Source organism: Pelodiscus sinensis, chromosome 4 (genome assembly GCF_052426305.1).
Source record: "Pelodiscus sinensis isolate ZL-2025 chromosome 4, ASM5242630v1, whole genome shotgun sequence".
Taxonomy (NCBI): domain Eukaryota; kingdom Metazoa; phylum Chordata; order Testudines; family Trionychidae; genus Pelodiscus; species Pelodiscus sinensis.
The window spans coordinates 95,925,903-95,948,273 of record NC_143055.1 but is presented as its reverse complement, the minus strand read 5'-3'; the positions used below and the strand labels follow the sequence as shown (position 1 = coordinate 95,948,273).

General features: G+C 40.0%; 2 long non-coding RNA genes across 2 annotated transcripts in view; both read right to left on the bottom strand.

The window, feature by feature from the left end:
- The window catches only part of LOC142829578 (uncharacterized), a 32,874-nt gene extending 20,938 nt beyond the window's left edge, over window positions 1–11,936 (bottom strand). The window contains exons 1-2 of the long non-coding RNA XR_012904122.2: window positions 11,764–11,936; window positions 10,589–10,653 (exon numbers count right to left, since the gene is read on the bottom strand). This is a non-coding gene — a long non-coding RNA (uncharacterized LOC142829578). The remainder of the gene's footprint in view (window positions 1–10,588; window positions 10,654–11,763) is intronic.
- Window positions 1–22,371, bottom strand: part of LOC106732604 (uncharacterized) — a 200,753-nt gene that overhangs the window by 155,208 nt on the left and 23,174 nt on the right. The gene's annotated exons all lie outside the window — the stretch shown is intronic.

Genomic DNA, 22,371 nt, shown 5'->3' with positions numbered 1-22,371 from the left:
GACATAGGGGCAATGGTTTAATAAAACTGTAAAGGACCCCATAAATTTTAAGGATGGCTCTGCTGAAACCAAACTCGCAAAGTCTATGGGACAAGATCTATATAACTAAGTATTATCACCATACTGATAGTGTTCTACTTCATGCTTCACCATGATCTCCTTAAGTAGCTGTATGTACACGATAAACAACATTGGTGGCAAGATTGATCTCTGTGGAAAGTCATGTTTCAAATTTAAATTTGTCCCCCACACCCCTAGTTAAAGTCCCTCTGTCCCCTATCTAGTTTGTTCAACCAAGTGCACTCAGACCAGACCTATAAGAGAATTAATGCATGTGCATATGAGAGGGAGAGCTGAGTACAGAACAAACTTAATTGGCTCCTTGACCGGAGACACCCATTCACTCTCTCAGCTTGTTTTGCCTCAGTTTTGCCACTGAGGTTAGTGGGAGCAGTATTGAGGCCCAAGTGAGGCAGAAATTTGACTCAGGGTCAAATTTTGGTTATTCTTGGTTTTGTACATTCAACTTTAAAATAATGGTTGGACAAAAGTAATTCTTGAAAAGCTTTGATTTTCTTCCCCTTTAACATCAATAGAATTTGAATTTATTCCATCTCAATTTTGAGTATTTCCTATTTTTACTAGCAAAATGTTTTTGTAACATTTTATTAAAAAATACTATTTTAATTAATTATCATGTTCTGAAAAATCCCTGATGGTTCTCTGAATTCAAACAACACGAAGAGAGGAACAATTTTATCCCATCATGCTTTTATTAAGATTTATGGATTTTAGCACAAGCCAATTTCAGTTCTATGTTTTCAACAGTGAAATTCTGAATTACTACAATATTAGTTAGAAAGTTATATTGTCAAACAAGTTAAAAAATATTTAGTTAAAACTGAAAACTTTTAAGGGAAAGATATTTCACAGGTTAGCTGCAAAAAGGATCATGTGGAAGAGAGAAGTTATGATACAATGAAAAAGAAGATGTGCTGAATCTGAAATAAATTGGAGTCCAGTGCTTAGACACCTCTGTGATAGGCACTCTGGAAATATAATAGATTAGATGGAGCGCATATGCTAAGAGAATGGGGTTTTTTATTAACTGAATCTTAATGATGTAACATTTGATCATACTATCCCAAAAGTGACAGTTAATTTAATAAACATTGTAAGTACAAAATAAGATCTAAACAAGAAGGAGAGATAGATTTGAAAAGTCCATAGTTCCTCCTCATATGGGAAATGGATAAAGGTTCCATAAGTAATGTGTACCTATAAAGTTCTATTCTAGAGTATAAAATGTGTTTAAAGGCTAGAGAAATGATAAAATTCTTGGGCTAAATTCTGTTTAAATAGCAAGTAAAAATGTATACACCAAAAAAAACAAAACATTAAATTCTAGTGACATTTCCTACATGTAAAATAGCAGCCATTTACTTGGAGATTCTGTGTTCAGTGCTCTTTATAATGCAGTAACAAAGTTTTAGAAAGAAAGCATGAATAACTACACTTACCCATATTTCATATGTCCAACTACTATCTCAATACTCATAGAGCCCAGGGGAGCAGACTATTGATGTTCCTTCCTGTGGGGAACCAGCTAGAAGATTTACACTTCCTTGGTCACAGAAAATGAATCTTTGGCAGAGGGTGGAGGGTTTTGTGGTTTTAGCAAGTAATGAGATTTATCTATCAGTGCTGAAAAAATGCAGAGGGCTAAAACCACAGCCCAAGCAATTAAGTATAGTTCCATTGATGTTCAACTGATGTCAATGGAGCTTTGCCGATTTATGCCAGCTGAGGATTTAGAAAGTGAGATGGGATTCATAGACAATAGACCAACTAAAATCTGTTCCACAAATGTCTTCACCTGCTTACCTAACTGACCAATTGAAACAATCTGGCATCAAAGATTGTAAGGCCAGGGAGCCTGGGAAAATGCTCTTCTCCCCCACACTGGACCAAACCATTCACCATAATTGCAGTTTTGCTAGGATTTATTCTCAGCCTGCTCCTAGTTAATGCAATTTGGATCTGGGTAATAATGTTCTTCAGGAGTTGAGAGATACAGTTGCATAAAATGAGAAGCCATCGCTTTCCAAAGGCAGCGGATAGCTGCTGAAGAAAATTGGGAGTATTAGGCCCTTGACCTGTTCCTCATGGTCTAGCCAGTGACTAAGAACAGATTCAGTACTCAATTAATTTCTAACGTTTTCTGTGTTGTGATGTTACAAAAATCCCAGTGACTTCCATTTAACAGGGAAGTTTCAAGACAGTTTCAATTCCTGCTGTGCATTGACAAACAGCTGAGCAAATGATGAAACCTGAATCTTTCATAAACATATGCAACCTTCTCTTTACCCTAATAAAAAAAAAACTGAGTGAAGAGCACAGGGCCGTTCCAAAATTTTAGTTTCCAAGGAGGAAATTTTATACCAAAAATATTTACCGTACTTAGCCTCTAGGTTGGAGGACATGGGATGCAGAAACTACTGTATTACTCTGGAGTGCAGTGAATGTTTGTTACTGGCTCTGTTGTCACAGTAAGTTTCTATGTATATCCTTATATGCCACATGGCAGGGAGTTTACTCTTCCAGTGATTACCTTTGGACGGGGAAATCTGAACCACTGACTGGAAGTAACCGTAATAGCAATCCTCCTTGGCAGCAAGCCTGAAGCCATATATTGTACATCTACAGGCTCCAGCCCTCCACCAGACATTTCATAGTGGTTTGTCAATACAGAGAGTGAAGGAAGAACAAGGCTATAAAAAGGGAGTATGTCTGAGAAAAGAATGTATACATAAATATAACATTAAATCAGTTGTACATGGGCACAGGCCAGTACGTGGCATCCGGTTGTAAAAGCAAGTGCAGATTTACTTATGCTCCCTGGTTATATTTCCCATGCAGTCATTACTCACACCATCAACAATTTCACTCTATTCTGTAGATCGCTAATTTCCAACTAGTGGAGCCTAAGCATTAATAATATTATGATCAAAAGTCGACAATCACGACTTTGAATCAGATTCTGTGCCCCATCCCACTACACTCAAGTGGTACAAAGGAAAGAAAACATCTTCAGGTATGCTACTGGGAATTCCTCTTGTGTGTGGAGTGTTCGAGAGACACAAAGTTAGCATAGATGGCTTCTCTTGTCTTCCTCCCCACAGTGACTGGTACAGGAACTGTGCTGAATTGAGAGGGAGATACTGAAAGAGGAGTGGCTGGAGCATGCTACTATCTCTAGCTGTTTGGTCCTTAGATATGCTGAGAACTCAAGAATGGACCAAGCAGAGTACCTCTGAGGTTGATGAAATAGTCTCTGGGTGCTTCAAATCACTATTTCTTCTGGATCATTAGAACTGCTGCTTATTAAGCAGAATATTATTTGGGTTGTGTCTGTAGAGAGGAAGATAACTAGAGCACATGAGAGGTATTGTGAGTGTAAGACAAAGTATTTAAGCAACACTGAAAAGGATAAAAAGGTAGGGACAGCAAGGAATAATAAGAGGAGAACATACAACAAACCAAGCTAAATATAAAATTTCCTCTGTAAAATAAACTAGGGAGAAATATGGCAACAGCATCTCCTTCTGTTATGTATTTCTCTAACTCTTTGCAAAGCCCAGCATGTCTTCATCTCTTGGGTTACTACCTTGCCCTAAGCCAGGGGTGAGGAATCTCAGGCCTTGGGGCCAGATGCAATCCCTGGCTTATTTGGATCCCCCTCACTCCAGCCTCCCTGCTCTATCCACGGGGCTGGAGCACACAAAATCTACTAGCCTAGTTCCCCCCTAGGCGCTGGTGTGTGAAGGGAATGTGAGGAGTGTCTTTTACCTTTTCAGTCAGGGGCTTCTCACATTGCTTCTCACTTGTGTGTGGTCCCTGACTGATTTTTCTGTGGGTTAGTAGCCCCTAACCCAAAAAAGGTTCCCCGCCCCTTCCTGAAGCAGATGAATGAGAAGAGCAGAAGTGTCACTATGGAAGATATTCAGTTGCTAGCGCTGCTAATGCTGCTATTCATCTCAGACATAATGTTGTCTCGTCTCCTATGGATATGTGAGAAACTTGTTTGCTAATGCCTGTTAGAACTAATAAAATAATTCTCTGTTTACACCCATTTTCAATGAAAAAAGGTTCATCTAATTCAATTTCTATTTAGTTGTTTAAATAATCAGTTAAATAAAAAGATGAACCAGTGAGATCACGAAAGTAGAATAGATACTGAGTCCAATATTTGAAGTCATACAATATAAAGTGAGGAGAAAAGGTATTAATCCTCATCTCATTTATCTAAATAAGCCTAACGGCCCTATTCTGACAGGAGCTAAGCACAAACCGCAAGATGCTCGGCACTTCAGAGGGTCAGTACCTCAAAAATTTGAGCAAAATGTTCAAGCTTCAGTGTGTAAAGCCATGCAACTACATCCATATTAGGGCACATCAAAATTATATGATGTTGAGAGCACTTCACAGCTCCTACTGACTTCAGTGAATGAAATATGATTGACTAGTATGAGACAAAAGCGTGGAAACTCATTCCATTAACCAAGAAAAAAAAACCCAAGAACTTAAACATTTCTTGCGGATTACAGCCAGCTCTTATATTGGGACACAGACTCTTCCATGGACTCCCATATCTTTATGCCACAACTGTTGGCCAAGATAAAGGCACGTCTACGCAGCAGGGCTAAAGCTGAAATAAGCTACGCAATTGACGTAGGTCAAGTTGTGTAACTTAAGTCAAAATAGCTGATTTAGGCTTTTGGTGCTGCCTACACAGCAAGAAGTCCAAGAAAGAGCACTCTTCCTCTGACTTCCCTTACTCCTTGTAAAATGAGGGTTACAGAAGTTGGAGTAAGAAGTTCTCCGGCTTGACATTATTTGACATTGTCAAAATAACTGCTTGTAGTATAGACGCAGACTATGTTATTTTGGAATAACATCAGTGACTGGCCAGAGAAGCAATGAAAGAAGTTCTGAAGGATGGCAAGCAAAACTAGGAAGCCAAATAATGACCCAACCTGTAATTTGGAAGCAGCACAACTTAAAATGTCATAGAACCTGGGGAACCTTTGAAATCTGCAGGAAAAAAGCTTCAACTAACTGACATCTGAGTTCCTATACTTCAGAGTAGGATTAATATTAGTAATACCAGTATAATCTGAATTAGTTTAACATCGAATTTCTCATACCAGTAGGATTCCTTAGTAACTCTACTGAAGCCAACAGAATTATTTTTTATTTACACTAGTGGAACTCAAGGCAGAATATGGTCCCTAATTTGTAATATTGGTGCTTCACTCTCTCTCTGCCGTGTGTAAGGGATATTATTGCTCTGAACCAATATCCTATACCACCAAAATTGTGAAATTCCTATTGTCTTTCTTCCCCTCCTGCTTTGCTGAAGCAATTCACATAATTGAACATTAGGTAGGAAAATTCAACAGCTTACCTATCTCTCTGTCTTTGTGAAGCAGTTGTTTTCTTTTATTTCTGTTTAGTAGAGACCAACATTTCCTGAGCCATTCCTGTATGATTTTGGCCTAAAATCCTAAAAGACTATTAAAGTTCTCAGGAGATTCCTTTCACGTCTGAACTTTTTAACTTTAATTCTTGTTTTGAATCCAGCTCAGAACAAAACAAAACAAAACAAAAATCACAAGAACAATATTTTCTTCTTTAACATGGCTGAGTAGCCTAAGGATGTTGACTGTACATTTGTGCTAAAGTCACCAGAACTCTGGAACTCCCACGGGATCACAGAAGGCACTAATGAGTATGTTGAAATCCTAACTCAGTATCAACAGGAATAAATAGCATGTGCACTCTGGCTCAGCTGGATCCAAACTCCTTTAAGTGTCTGCAACTAAACCTGCTACCAATGAAGAGTGTCCCAGTGCTCTAGAATATATATTTAAAAAAATAGCACACAACTTTCTACCTAGAGATACGGATGTGAATTCCCACTTCCCAACCCAGACACCAACATATAAAGATATTTAGTCCAGCTCAAATTTTAACCCTTTGAAGATTGAGCCAGAATCACTTTGCCTTTACACAATATGGTTCTGCTTCAGCAAAAGTCCAAGTCCAGGCATAGGTGTGGGGATTCTTTGTAAGAGGAGGGAGGTGATTGTACAAATACCATCTACCCTCCTTCAGGGTTCCAGCTTTCATTTCTGTTGGTTGTTCAACCAGGGTTCTGAATGTGGCTGCTTTAGCAGGCTTGAGTTGTACTGACTAAACCAGAATTCTTGTAGGGTTTGGGGAGTGGAGGGGTGGGAACATACATGAGAGTGAAAACACCCCCTTTTTAATCAGGGAGCAGCATGTGCTCCTCATCACACCAATCAAGTTCTGTAGGCCTGTGAAGGAGATGGGACCTACACCCACTCCACAGATTTTGGATAGTATCAGCAGTAAGCATGGCTTCACCAGGTCAGGGACCTAAATGGAGAGAACACAGTTTTCAACCATTTGCCCACTTTTGTGCATCCACTATGGGCTAGCCACAATGCAGCCCTAAATATATAGCTTTATGGATCACTGTATATCTATACTATAAAACACACTGGATTATACTATAAAATACACTGGAGATAGAATGTGGGTGGACTAAGTGGACCAAACTGAAGAAATTTTAGGGAACAAGTCTTGCAGTTTTTTGACACATTGGTTCAAAAACTCACCTGATATACAAAATTTAGGACATCTGCTTAGATACTTAGCCTGGGTGCATATTTTATAAAATGCATATATATAAAAATGCATAATACATGTCTGCCTAGGCATCTAAAGAATGCTGAGAATCTGAGTTAACTTTGATCTTTGATACATTGCCCACTCTGTCACACACAGAAACACCTCCTTAGTGACACTCAGTGTCGAGTTGATTAAATGAATAAAGATAAATAAAACTGCTTTTTCTATCAAGCAATATTTTCAAAATAATCAGGGAATTTTATTTTGTTTTTCTAGCTTTAGCTTGTGACATTGTTGGCACCTCTGATTTTCACCTTTCGCTAAGGGAGGGGGGCAAAAAACCCTAACTTTGGGACAGTCTCTTTCAGTGAATTAAATGAAGACATTGACCAAAAGTTCATGCTGTGCAACAGATGTTCCAGGACTAAAAGCCAAAACCTTGAAACTCTTGTATTTCTAATGAGAGAACTGCTTTTTTTATTGCTATAATTGTGTTGCACAGCTAGATGCAGATAGAAATGATAAATGTGGAGATTTGTGTAGAAGTCAGACACTGCACAGGTGTCCTTTATAAATGTCAGATATGGAAAGACTGCTCCTTAGAGACTGGAGTTTTACAAAGCTGAATGTTCTGCACATTCATCATTGAAACAGGCTGCATGCCATCACTCTAGGCCAAAGCAAAGCCAAGTGTTCTCAGCTAGACTCCACAGCACATCTAGTAATCAGCTATCCTAAAATGGAAAGCAGAACTTTTGTTTTAAAATTATCATGGGAAGCAGAATCACACAAACATCCAACCTCTTTTGCAGCTTTGAGTCAGAATCTCATTCCTCTTCCTCAAGATTTCCATAGAAAAAGGTAATGAAATTATTTCAGGAGGAAAAATGCTGCAATTTTCTCAAAGGACTTTGTTGTCTCCTAGTATGTTTTATTAAAGTCAACAGTGGGTATGGTTTTTTTGTGTTGATGCCATTAAAACTTTTTTTTTTAATAGAAAAAGAAGGCTACCAACTGAATTTAAAATCAATGCAGACAAACAAAATGCAAACAAGACAAAATCCTAATGATCTTACTCATGAATAGTTCTATGGCCTTCAGTAAGACTATCATATGGGTAAGCATATAGGGTTTGGTAATATTTCTCATACAAATGACTTTATATTTCTTACACAAGCTTGGTTTATAAATAAGACAGTCTAAAATAGTAGCCCCGTTTTTACTGGAACAGGTATTTAAAACGGTCACACCCTGCCATTAGAAGTAGTCCACTCCCTTTTTTGTTTCAGTTCTATGACAACTTACTTCCAAATTCACTGAGCCAATTTTACACTTTATATTAAAGCAGAAAAAAAATCTGATTTGTCTATTTCTTTGCTTTCAATCTGACACCTTTTCTCAGCATTAAACTGGTAGCCAAAGTACCTTTGAAGCTAATGTTTCACCAGATATAAGACATGAACAAAAAGCCTTTTGTCTGGTCTTGGCAAAGAGATGCAATCATTTATTCCCCATGGGGGCAGCTGGGAGGCAAGGCTTGAGGAATGGGTGAGGCCTCAGATCTTCCCTCTAACACACTGGCCAATGCTGCTGAATCCGTGCAAGGGCCAACATAGGTGGTATTAATTTGCAGAAGCTATAGGCCAAACAGATTACTCCTCTTCTGGTGCAAGAGAGGGAATTGTGGCTTCTTCAGCATTGTTGCACAATCACCATCTTCAAGCTGGTTTTATGACACAAACTAGTCCTTAGTATGTCTTGAATTAGCAAGACTTCTACTTTAATACATACATCTGTAACCACTCTTGTAAATATTAGCAATTACACTGCACACATGTTCCAAAGCATGACATCTTCTTGGAGAAGAGAGGCCTCCAAATATAGAAGGCATGTGCCTCATAAATTCTTAATAAGAGGGTCTACATTTACATCCTATTTGTTCTAGGATTAAGTAAACTAATAATCTCCATACAAGTGTTTATCATTGTAAGTATGTAGCACCTAAGCAATGTAACAGATTCTGTATGAACTCCCAACTTCTGTCAAAGCCTGATTAAAAACACAGGTTTGTTGGTGTACATTTCCACAACCACACTATAAGAAAAATCCCATCCTTTACCTGACCACACATGCATCCAGAGTGGCTATTTCAAGACACACAGCAATGTGTATCATGTATCTAACTACAGACCTTGGGCTGTAAGACTGAAATGTTGTCAGTGCTATGGTATGAATTTACCCCTCTCAAAGAACAAAGATTTGTAATGACTTTCCAAGCATTTTATAGGAGTCAGCCCCATGCCAGATCAACTAATTCAGCAGAAAGCTCAAAGGGATTTTTAAAGTATTTTTCTTCATTTAAGAGGACTGAAACTAGGTCCATACACATTCACAGGAAGAGGAAAGTTCCCAAAGCAATGTTACCCAACTTGTTGGGCTGACTGTCCAGGAAGACACCAGAGTAGCCCCAGGATAGTTGGCCCAAATTGAGCAACAATGGATATACAGAAAGTTACATTACTTAATATCCATCTCACACCCAAGGAAAATGTACAAATGTGGATAAAATGTTCGACAGATCTTTGAAAATCACCCTCCTTCCTTCTCCAGACTTGTGGCTTCTTCTTCTTCAGATGGTAGCAGGGGCAGCTCGTGTGTACAAGGCTGAGGTGCTAAAGAGAGACTTCTAACCCGATCTTATAAATTATTTTCTGTTTATATCACCCCACCACCACATCTGATGGGTGTATACCACCAATAGATGCTCCCTGCCCATACTGAGTTTCTTGCCGCTCTCTCAGAAATGGCAAATAAGAGCCCACAAGTCAAGAGAAAGATATGCAGGAAAGCAAAAGATGAGAAAAAAGAGAAAAGGAAAAAGAACAGGGAAAAAAGCAAAGGACCTGAGAAAGGAAACAAGAACATATGAGAATGTGCTGGTATAGCACAACAATGAAACAAGATGAGGAAGGGACGGCGTGCATACGTCAATTGACTTCAAAGGAGCTCTAATGGAATAGGTTAGAAACCGCTCCCTCAAGGAATTATATACTTCTGCCCTCCTGTTTCTGATAGCCACTTACCTTTATGTTGACTTCAATGAGGTTGTGGGGTTGTAAATAAGGTCAGTATTTGGGCTGACAAATACAGGGTGGCTTTTTTCCAGAAATGTTCAATGTTCTAACTGTTCCACTTGACTTATCTGGTAGAGTGAAACCTATGCAGAGCATGTGTGAAAATCTCATCCATAATGTTCAATTCTGATCCTACACTAGTACAAATAGAGAAAAACTCCACTGATGTCAATTAAGGTACACCATTGTATGTGAGATCAGAACCAAACCCTTGAGCTTTAACCCTAACTCTTGCAAAATACATCAGGTATTCCATTAATTTCCTGAGGCCCTCAGGGGCATAGCAGTTGTATTCAGAAGAACAGAAACAGGTTTCATTCCCAAATAATTAATTTTATATGCAAAAAGCACAGTATGAAGCACTGAGGTAAAACTATGTAAGTAGTGAAAGAAGTTGGCTGTCATCTTTTGGCATGAGGGAATAATCATGTGAACTGCATATCACAATTTTATGGCCCTACTGTATCTACCCTTACATTTCAATAACAAAAGCACTTTTCGAAAAGCACTCATTTTTAGTAAACATGTAGAAGACCTGATATAAAAGCTACTCATTTTAAACCTTCTGGGTTCAATAATACACAATGGCAAACCAAAAGAATCTCACCAGTAAGTTGGTTCATTTCTAGCAATATTACACAGAACATTAAAGAGTGTAATGTGAAATATGAAACCTAGCCACTTCTGTCAAAGACAAAGATTTTTAAATTTTCCTTGTAAGTGAAGTGGACACTTACCAGCCAAGGAAGACAAAATTGAGTCTCAGCAGCAGGTCTCTTCAAATTCTCTCCCTTGGGGCTTGCTTTATTTTCAAAAATACAAATTCCAAATCAGAACAAAGCAGTTCAAACAGAGGCCATTCTAGCTTCATCCAAGTAGGAGTAAAGAACACATGCTCTCTCCCCCTAGCAAAACTTCTTCTATCCACCTTCCTCTTAATTTTTTTACCCAGATCCAGATCAGCCATGTGATCTGCAGGAACAAAGCAGCCTTTTTCCATGCTGGGCATCTTTACATCTTGTCTCGTTTCTAATAAACAATATGACTCAACTTAAAAATAAGCACTTTTAAGGGGGTTGCCAGTAGAACAAACTTGAATCAACTTCAGTTAAATTAAAGAAACAATATTAAGGATTATGATTACAGTATCATTCCCAGCAAGTCCTATAGAAAATTGCTTGCCACATTTGGGAGCAACACAAAAGAACATGGATTAAGGGCCCATTTAAATATACATTTATAATAATAACAATTTGCTGTTTGATTTATCAAAGTACCTGACATTTTATAACACGCTTTTGAATATACTGAAATCATTGTTAAACAGAGTAAATGCCTGTTTCATAACTATTTGTTGGGAATAAGTACTATTTGTAATAACTTGTAATTGTATTATTTGTTCAGAATTTAATGTATTAATAATGCGTATTGTTATAAGATGATATGTAATAAGTTATGAAAGAGCATGGTGCCATCTGGCAATCATTTAATAGATATTAATAGGCCATTTAATAATGGAACTTTAAGTTAAGGTGTTACCCAACTTTGTTCCTTAAATATTTTTCAGTTTATTTAAATAGTGCCAAGGAGACAACTTTACAACATGTATGGGAATTATATAGCTGAAAAGCTTTTGGCTATTGGCACAAAACTTCTCTAAAGCAATCCTTACTGTATTAGGGATTAAGCATTCCAATCATAGTGGGAGGCACGGATTGTAAAACATCATTTCTTCAGCCAGAGAAATCTTGGATCTTAAAGAAGAGCCCAATCCAGCACATCCTTACTTAACTCAATAGGATTACATTGGGGGCCCTTTCACACAAAAAGTAGTCCTTGGAGCAACTGATAGCAATCAGGGTTGCTGCCTCTGCCCTTCCTGGCAAATAAAAGAGAACAGAGCTCACCTGACCTCTATCAATGGAGAATGAAAGTCTGCAGCTCCTGAACCAGACCCCTTGGGTTGTTACTGCATCCACACTGTTCCCTGACAGCTCTACTACTGACTAGAGGTTTGGAAGACCTAAGGTCTTACACGCTATTAAAGATACCACCCACCACCTGATTGGGCCAGTGCATTATTTAAGCCAGGAGGAGAAATAGGAAGTTGTCTTAAACAAGATGGATCTTGGCTTGCTGCTGCTATGCTAGGGTATGTCTACACTGCCACCCTAGTTTGAACTAGGGTGGCTAATGTAGGCATTTGAACTTGCAAATGAAGCCCGGGATTTAAATATCGGGATTCTTTTAAGTACCTCGTATTGAGCCAGCATGTGTTGATAGCCTCATGACTATATATAAGGGAAGTAAGTGTATCTTTCTATAGAATTTGATACCATCAATCACCAAAGACCTGCCTAAGAAATTGTATGAGTGAAGAAACACATCCTTAAATGGCTCAGGGCCTTCCTCATAGACAACTGTCCCTCTACCTCCACAACCCTCTTATTGTGGAATATCACAAGTCTCTGTCCTCTCCTCTGTATTATTCAATGTAAATATTGCCACTGAAACAACTGTAACAGATGTTGACAATAATTAGGTTCAAATAAAACTAAATGTTAATGGAGCCTTGGGCAGTAAGGTGTAATATGCATTGTTTAGTTTAGACTCTTGCCCAACCTATTCCCTAAAAGTGGCCATTTGAGCCAGCAGAGCATACAGGTGAAGGCAGCTACTTTGTCTTTGCTTCTCTCCCATCCAAATCAGAGTCCCTCCAGCAATTGATATTGATTTCCAAAGAACATCGCTTATTACAAACATGGCTTCATCCATGGAGTTGGTGCCCTAAACCAAAATCTAGGAGCACACAAGAATACAGTGATCCCAAAATGAGTATTCTTCTCAGTTCCATTTACTGCCACTCTGTAGCTCTTAAGTACAGACCCAGCTTAAGGCCTGGCACAATGACAAGTAAATGTGTATATGAATAAGGAAATGTAATTCAAGGCCTCCTATCTCTTTCAGAAGCCAAGTAGGATTTCCATGTCTTTCAGAAGCAAGCTCCATTTTATGGGCTGATTTTCAATTATATTGTTGTCCCTGTGCTGAATGGTAACAGAGGTCACAGTCTTGCAGGTTAGTTTCTTCTCCACTAGAAAATCAGTTATGTGAAGGGTATACAACTTATTTATTTTTCTCTGTATGCTCTAGTTCTTAACCACGGGTGATCACAAACAGCACACTGGCAATCCCTTCTTTCAGGGACCTCAGCCCTATTACTAATGTCCTGTTCCTAGGGAAAAACATAGCTTAAAAAATGACACTAGTTAGAGAAGCAAAATGCAGGACAATGTAGCACTTTAAAGACTAACAAGATGGTTTATTAGATGATGAGCTTTCGTGGGCCAGACCCACTTCCTCAGATCAAATAGTGGAAGAAAGTAGTCACAACCATATATACCAAAGGATACAATTTAAAAAAATGAACAAATATGAAAAGGACAAATTTGTCCTTTTCATATTTGTTCATCATTTTTTTTCATCATTTTCATTCATTTTTTTTAATTGTATCCTTTGGTATATATGGTTGTGACTACTTTCTTCCACTATTTGATCTGAGGAAGTGGGTCTGGCCCACGAAAGCTCATCATCTAATAAACCATCTTGTTAGTCTTTAAAGTGCTACATTGTCCTGCATTTTGCTTCAACTACCCCAGACTAACACGGCTACATTTCTATCACTAGTTAGAGAGTAAGGCAAACACTAACTCCCTTCCTTCTTGCCAGAGCTCTACCAAAGAAGTGCATAACAAAAATTAATAGCAATAAAAGCATTTATTCAAAGACTCAAGAGAACTCACATGCTAAGGAAAAGAACTTGTGAGTCCTTACATAATAGCACCATCTCTTAACTCCTCTAATAAGAGTATTTATTTTAAGTGATGTAACAAATGTTAATGTTCTCCTGATGCCATATCAAAGACTCACATACTCCCCTTTGTGCCTTGAAAAGGCTAAAAATCTATAGGGTTGAGATCTACCCCCTCACATTTGTACATCAAGCATTTTGCACAGTTCTTGTGCTGTACATCGAAAGATAATAAACTTCCCCTCCTGGAGGGAGGGACAATAATGGAATAAATAGGGCAGGAGGCACTGGTCAACAAAAGTGTAAATGCTGGGATCAGTATAAGAGAAACCAGTAGATGTCTGGCCTTTTAATACCTTGCTACTGACTTCCAAGTCCCATCGAGGGTTCCTGATATTTCTGTTTGATATACCTGCCTCCATCTCCTTTTCCCAATGCATATGCCACATCTATAGTATCGAAAAGTCAAAGCAGGGAGTGGAATTCCTACTACTAACTGTACTTTAAACAGTCTGTTAACTGATGGGCTGTGGGAAGTTAAATTTGCTGTGCCCACCTTCTTATGGCCAGGGATTGTGGCAACTGTGGGAAAAGAGCTATTTGGTAAAGAAACATATTTAGCTGCCTTTCAAATACTCTGTTGAAAAAAAGGAGTCTGGAAGGTGATGTGGAATCTGTACTGTTCTCTTCTGTGATGCATGGATAGGGAAGCATGTGATCCTAAATAACAGCTACCTAAAATTGTCCTGTTGTTGCCTTGTCCACCTCTTTGGATTTTATATTTTAATATAACAATTTGAATTATGTTGTCCTAAAAACCTTTCCTAGATAAACTTCCATCTGGTGTCCTTTCAAAATCTTTGTTTGGATATTAAAGCACTGTAGCTGAAATCATATCCAGGGTGCTCAGGTGCACAGAAGACCAAGAAAGAAACCTATGAATAGCATGGCAGTGAAAGGCCCAGTGAATTCTGGCAAGATTCCTAATGAACCCAGGAAGGTGAGTAACACATAGCACCTCCTCAACAACTCTGGACCTGCATGATGCATATCAAAACCTCAGGTTCTTCTCCTAGAAGAGAAGGAAAAAATGTTTTTCCCACAGAATGGCTAGGGTAGAGAGGGGCATTCCCACTGGCCCCGGGCTCCTCCAGCTGAGGGAAGGGAATTAGAGCTACTCCAGGCAGAAGGAGGGGGCCCCTGGCTCTAGCCATGAAGGCAGACCCATAAACAGAAGGAGTGGAGCTGGGAGCTAGCTTCCCAGAACTGAAGCGCTACCCATCACCCATGATAATTGTATAAAGTCCTGAGTCTCCAAATGCAGAATCAAATAGCAGGAAATAACTTGTTTTGCTCCCTGCACCAAGAGCACTATTTTAGCCTGCACCCTGATCCAAAAATGGTTTCTCATAGGTTCAACCCGCTGCTTTAAGCTGATCCATCAAACTGCCTTCTTCATTCTATCTGCTCTTGCATGACCTCAGTTTCTGCAAGATCTCTCTCTCTCTCTCTCTCTCTCTATCTATCTATCTATCTATCTATCTATCTCTGACACACACACAAACATACAAAAAGTAATATTCAGCCAAAAGCTCTTGGCAGATTCATGTACATCTTTTGTTTTTGTTGAGCAGGGAGGGACTTAAGCTTCAGTAATATAAATTGAAGGGTAAATTCACACCTATCTATCTCAATAGGTTTTAATTTAACCCATAACACCCAATTCATAACATTATTATGTTGTTAGAACAAGGGCAAGTTAGAATTAATCTGAAACTCTTCACTCTTAAAAAGACTCTTACTCAAAACATCTACTTTTTCTTAATTAACCTGTATCATCAAGGCCCAGACTCTCTGTTTCTAACTGTATGTAAGGAAGTTGCTTAAATTATCTCTTGGCTCTGTCTTCTCCCCACTTGAATAAGTTTGATTCTTCATTGTTGTGGAGACTCTATGTTTGAGGGGGAGGGGCAGAGGGAAGGTTTGAAGAAGGAGTGCTGGCTGTGGTGAATTCTCTATGGTGACTGATCTAGCAGCAAAATTAATTTGTGAGTGCTTGGATGTAAGAGCATATTGGGTACGTCTAGACTACAGGCTTTTGTTGACAGAGGCTTTGTCGAGAGATACTGTCGACAAAGCCGCTGTCGAAAAAGAGCATCTAAACTACAGCCAGTTCTGTTGACAAAGCAAACCGCTGTATCGGCAGAAAGTCTAGATTTTCTCTTTTGAAAAAGCACAGTGTGTATGCAATATCACCTTTTTTCAGCATAACTCTGTTGAAAAAAGGCGTTATTCCTCATAGAAGGAGGTTTACCACCGTCGACAAAACTGCCGCATTCTGTCGACTTACTGGACACAATACTCCAGCTGTGGCCTCACCAGAGTCAAATAAAGGGGAATAATCACTTCTCTGGATCTGCTGGCAATGCCACTCCGATGCACCCTAATATGCCATTAGACTTCTTAGCTACAAGGGCACACTGTTGACTCATATCCAGCTTCTCATCCACTGTAATCCCCAGGTCCTTTTCTGCAGAACTGCTACTTAGCTATTTAGTCCCCAGCCTGTAACAATGCTTGGGATTCTTCCATCACAAGTGCAGGACTCTACACTTGTCCTTGTTGAACCTCATCAGATTTCTTTTGGCCCAATCCTCTAATCTATCCAGGTCATTCTGGACTCTGTCCCTGCCCTCCAGCATATCTACCTCTCCCCCTAGCTTAGTGTCATCTGCAAACTTGCTGAGGGTGCAATCCATCCCCTCATCCAGGTCATTAATAAAGACGTTGAACAAAACTGGTCCAAGAACTGCTCTTTGGGGCACTAGACTAGAAACCGACCTCCAGCCTGACATTGAGACCTTGATCACTACCCACTGGGCCCAACAGTCTAGCCAGCTTTCTATCCATCTTACAGTCCATTTATCCAATCCATACTCCCTTAACTTTCTGGCAAGAATATTGAGTGAGATTGTGACAGGCGTGTCTAGCCCCGCCCAGTTCAACCAACGGGTCAAGTCCTTCAAAAGCAGGCCCCGAGGCCTAGTCTCTCATACACAGGCCTGGAGGCCTAGTTCTTTGTAAACAGGCCCAGAGGCCTAGTCTTTCACCGGACCTGCTCCTAGTCCGAGATCTGGGAATAAGGGGTAGGGGGGCCCGGGCCCACTCTCTCCACCGGGCCCCAAACCAGGGCCCTATCAGTGGTGGGTGGTTCCCACCACTGGCTCAGCGGGGAGTTCTCCCCAAAACACGCCGAGCACTTCAGGGCTTTTCCTGCTCCCTCCCCTGGGTTGTTTCCTACCCCAGCCCCCGGACCGCTGGCAGTCCCACCTGTAGATGTGGGTTTGGTGGCAGTAGCGGTGTTAGCAGGTCCGGCATCGGGTGCAGCAGCAGCTGGTGCGGCGACAGCATCTGGGGGGCTGTATGGCGCAGCCGGCATTGCAGTCAAGCTTGGCCCGGGGATGGTAGCAGCGTGGTCCACTGGTCCGGTGTCTCTCGCTCCAGTTGCAGCAGCTGTGGCTCGGGTGGTTGGGCAGTAGCTCCTTCTCCTCCGGAGGTCAGCCCCAACTGAGCTGCTCTGCAGGCTTTTATACCTGGGCTGCACTGGGAGCATGCCCAGCAGGGCTGCTGGGGAGAGGCATATTCCACCCACTAGGTGTGCTCTGCTCCCCTTTTTCAGTGTGGGGTTGGCATGCCCCATCACAGAGACCGTATCAAAAGCTTTGCTAAAGTCAAGGAATTTCACATCCACTGACTTTCCCATATCCACAGAACCAATTACCTCATCGTAGAAGCTAATCGAATTGGTCAGGCACGACTTGCCCTTCGTGAATCCATGTTGACTATTCCTGATCACTTTCCCCTCTTCCAAGTGCTTCAAAATGGATTCCTTGAGGATCCCCTCCATGAATTTTCCAGGGACTGAGGTAAGGCTGAGGTAAGTCTAGTTCCCTGGATTGTCCTTCCCTTTTTTAAATATGGGCACTACACTTGCCTTTTTCCAATCATCCAGGATCTCTCCCGATCTCCACGACTTTTCAAGGATAATGGCCAAAGGCTCCACAAGGACATTTGCCAGCTCCCTCAGTACCCTTGGATGCATTAAATCCAGGCCCGTGGATTTGTGTACATTTAGCTTTTCTAAATAGTTCCTAACTTGTTCTTTCCCCACCAAGGGCTGTCCACCTCCTTCCCATACTGCATTGCCTAGTGCATTTATCTGGGAGCTGACCTTGTCTGTGAAGATAGAGGCAAAGAAAGCATTGAGTACTTCAGCTTTTCCCACATCATCTGTCACTAGGTTACCTCCCTCATCCAGTAAGGGCCCCACACCCTCTCTGATCATGCTCTGATTGCTAACATGACCGTAGAAACCTTTCTTGTTACCCTTCACATGCCTTGACAGCTGCAATTCCAATTGCACTTTCGGCTTCCTGATAACTCCCCTGCATTCTCGAGCAATACATTTATACTCCTCCCTAGTCATCAGTCCAACTTTACACTTCTGGTAAGCTTCCTTTTTGTGTTTAAGCTCACCATGGATGTCCCCAGTAAGCCAATCTGGTCACCTACTATATTTGCTTTTCTTGCTACGCATCAGGATGGTTTCTTCCTATGCCTTTAATAATACTGCCATCTCTCCTGGACTCCTTTCCCCTTCATGTAAGCATCCCAGGGGATTCTGTCCATCAGTTCTCTGAGGGAGTCAAAGGCTGCTCTTCTGAAGTCCAGGGTGTGTATTTTGCTACTCTCCTTTCTTCCTTTGGTCAGGATCCTGAAATCTACCATCTCATGATCACTGCTTCCCAGGTTGTCACCCACCTCTACTTACCCTACTGGTTCCTCCCTGTTTGTAAGCAGCAGGTCAATCTGCGCGTGGCGCCTGGTTGGTTCCTTCAGCACTTGTACCAGGAAGTTATCCCCAGCATTCTCCAAAAACTTCCTGGATTGTCTGTGTACTGCTGTATTGGTCTTCCAATAGTTGTCAGGGTGATTAAAGCTGCCCATGAGAACCAGGGCCTGCAATCTGGAAGCTTCTCTCAGTTGTTCGTCTACCTCATCCACTTGATCCGGTGGTCTATAGCAGACACCAACCACAACATTACCCCTGTTGTTTCCATCTCAAATTTAACCCATAGACTCTCAACAGTCTTTTCTCCCTCTAAGTACTGGAGCTCCGAGCAATCATACTGCTCTCTTACATACAATGTAACTCCTCCTCCTTTTCTCCCCCGTCTGTTCTTCCTGAATAGTTTAAACCCTTCCATGACAGTGCTCCAGTCATCCCAGTCACCCCACCAAGTCTCCGTTATTCCAATCAAATCATAGTTCTTTAACTGGGCCAAGGCTTCTAATTCTTCCTGTTTGTTTCCCAGGCTTCTTGCATTGGTGTACAAACACCTTAGATAACCAGCTGATTGCCCTGCCTTCTCCATCTGAATCAGGGGTCCTCCTTTGTTGCTCGTTCCTCCTTGTGATTCTTCCTGGTATCCGACTTCCTCACTTATCTCAGGGCTTTGGTCACCATCCCCCAATGAACCTAGTTTAAAGTCCTCCTCACTTGGTTTGCAAGCCTGCCTGCGAAGATGCTCTTTCCTCTCTTGGTTAGGTGGATCCCATCTCTTCCTAACAATTCTTCTGCCTGAAACAGAGTCCCATGATCAAAGAAACCAAAGCTCTCTCACAAACACCACCTGCGCAATCACACACTTACTTCCTCAATTTGACAATCCCTACCCAGACCTTTTCCTTCAACTGGAATCATGGACGAGAACACCACTTGTGCTTCAAATTCCTTCATTCTTCTTCCCAGCACTACATAATCTGCTGTGACCCACTCTGGTTACTGTAACTCCTTGTTCTTTTACCATGGTGGTTTTGGGAAAGGTATGTTACAAACAACTTTTAAGTTATTTTAAAAAATAACTAGCAGAAATATTAAAAGCTCCAGGGTTTTTATAACATTTTTTAAAATGAATACACTATTTTGGTTGAGTCTCATGAGTATTTTATGCAAAATCTAAAGAAGCAACTATACCCAGTCACAGAGAGATAAACAGATGTTTCTATCTCCGCAACTCTCTTTAAAGTTATCAATAACTGTCACTAAACAGTTAATTATGCAGCTTACTATGTTGTTCTTTACAAATATATATACCAAAATCTAGGCAAGACACCCACTGAATTCAATGGAGTTTGGATTTCATCACAAATTTGTGACATGCTGAATATATTTCAGCAGAAATTTTCAGACAAGTATAATTTCACCCAGCGCTATCTTGAATGTAATAGTCAATGTGAAAGAGAGAGCCCACAACAGCATGAGATTATCATTACCAGGCAATATAATATCTTTGTGCAAATCCTCTTTCGAACCTCCAAAATTTACTGAAATACAACCAGACCACAGATGATGAAGGAACTTGTGTTTTTGGAGCACCTTTATAAGAAAAAGCACTCACTTTGGAGCACTCCCCTAAGAGGGTCCATCACACTGATCAAATATTGTACAGACAGTAAAGCATCTGATGAGTCAAACAGAACCAAAATTTAAACCCATTCCCTGGGAAGCAATAAGTGGAAACATTGCCATTCTGGTTTTGTTTGCTAAAGGCAGAGACTTTCTTGCATGAGGGAAACAGAAAGAACATACCCCTCTGATTTCAAGTTCTCAAAAAAAACACAGCCCTTTGCTTTTGCACAGCTGTTAAAGAAACAAGCTCAAAGGCTTGTGATTGAAGGAGATAAGGAGCATTCCAAAGAAGTACAATTTTTAAATAGATTTCAAATAAGATTGCAAAAAAAGCCTGTTTTTCAATTGGTTAGAAAATTGCTACAGCAGCTCATGGCCAATTCAAGACTGCATTTGCAAGAGGAGTTTTGACTTAGAGTTGGCAAGCATTTTTGACATATATGATTCAATGTTAAATCTAACATAACCATAATGAGGCCATTTTAAATGATATTCCAGGGATATGGAATAATTTGAATTTTCCGTACACTTGTACTGGGTAAATAATTTGTGTATTGCACCAGCCATCTGAGGTATATTACTGTGGCCTTAACCTATAAACTATGCAGTCTAGCATAGGGAGTAATTATTATATCTTATATTGCATCCCCAAAATACACATCAACAAACAATATACATTTTTTCACCTTGACTCCCAGCTAGGAAGGTTTTTTATTATCTCCTTTCTCTGATGTATCAAAGATGGCCAAGGCTGGAGATGAGATAGAGCTCTGAGGTGTTACTGAGCATTCTCTCTTTCAGGGTCTTGGCTGGCCCCAGTTCTTAGATGGTCATATGTGAAGTCAGGAAGGAATTTTCCACTACATCAGACTGGCAGTGACTCTGGAGGTTTTCCACTTTCCTCTGTAGCATGTGAGGTACAGGTGTTTTGTCAGCATTATCCTAATATATCTCAATCATTTTCCAGCCATTGAAGGGACCACAAGCACAATTATCATTTCCATTTTCCATAGCATATAATAGTCCATCTCTTGTAAGTCGCAATATTTTGGTCGCATTTTGGTTTTTCAGTTTAATGTGCACATGCTGGATTGGTTGGTGATATGCAGGAGGTCAAACTAGATGATCAAGTGGTTCTTTCTGGTTTTAAATTCTATGACCATGACTACTACCACATAAGAACATATATTCAGTATGAAAAGTACTTAGTTTCAAACAAAAAATGAAAACTTTTCCACTCTCACTCCCCAAATCACCACTACATTAAAAACACATACTTGTCAGGATAAAATAACTCAAAGGACAGATTTTTTCCATCTCATGATAAAATATTAAGATTAACCAAAAAAAATATTACCCCAAGTTGGGACAAAAAGCCAAAACTGAAGTTTTTTATGAAAATAAATTTTAAAAAATAAAATAATTTCAAGTCTTTCATACATTTCAGAATACCTTACTACTTTTTCCATTTTTTTCCTAAGCAAAATATAGTCTACCTGATTAAATTCACACACACAAAAGTTTATTTCACCAAATTGGCATTGTCCAACAAAAACCTGTCAGATTTTTTTTAAACATCTGTAATCAGCATAAAAACTTAGAAAAAAATGTGACTATGCTACATTGAGGATGTGTTTGCACAGCACCCTAAACTCGAAATAAGATATGCAATTTGTGCTACGCAAATTGCATATATTATTTTGAAACTATTTTGAAATGCCTTATTTTGAAACTTGGTGTGTCTACATAGTGCCAAATTTCAAAATAGCGAGCTATTTCAAGCCATCCCTTATCCTTCATGCAATGAGGTTTACTGGGATGGCGAAATAGCGTGCCCGTTATTTCAAAAAATATTTTGAAATAACAGGTGACTTGTGTAGATGTGGAGTAGCCATTTCGGGATACTTCCAGTATTCTGAAATAGCCAGGCAGTGTAGACATACCGTAAGTGGAAATAACCATGCCAATATATTTACACTGAAAAGGCAATATATTGTCCTTTTCTTACAGGATGAACTAAGATAACTTTCCAGTAGAAAGGTGGAATTTGCTTTGTGTCAGCCAGCATCCCCGCCTGCTTCAACATCACAGGGGTTGTCAGCGATACCACAGGCCTTTGTTTCAGCAAAAAGACATTAATATTTTAAATCAGGGACCTTAAAAGGACGTACAGACCTAAAATTATTTTAAAATATTAAAGTAGTTAATAAAATAATAATTTAGTATAACTAATGAAT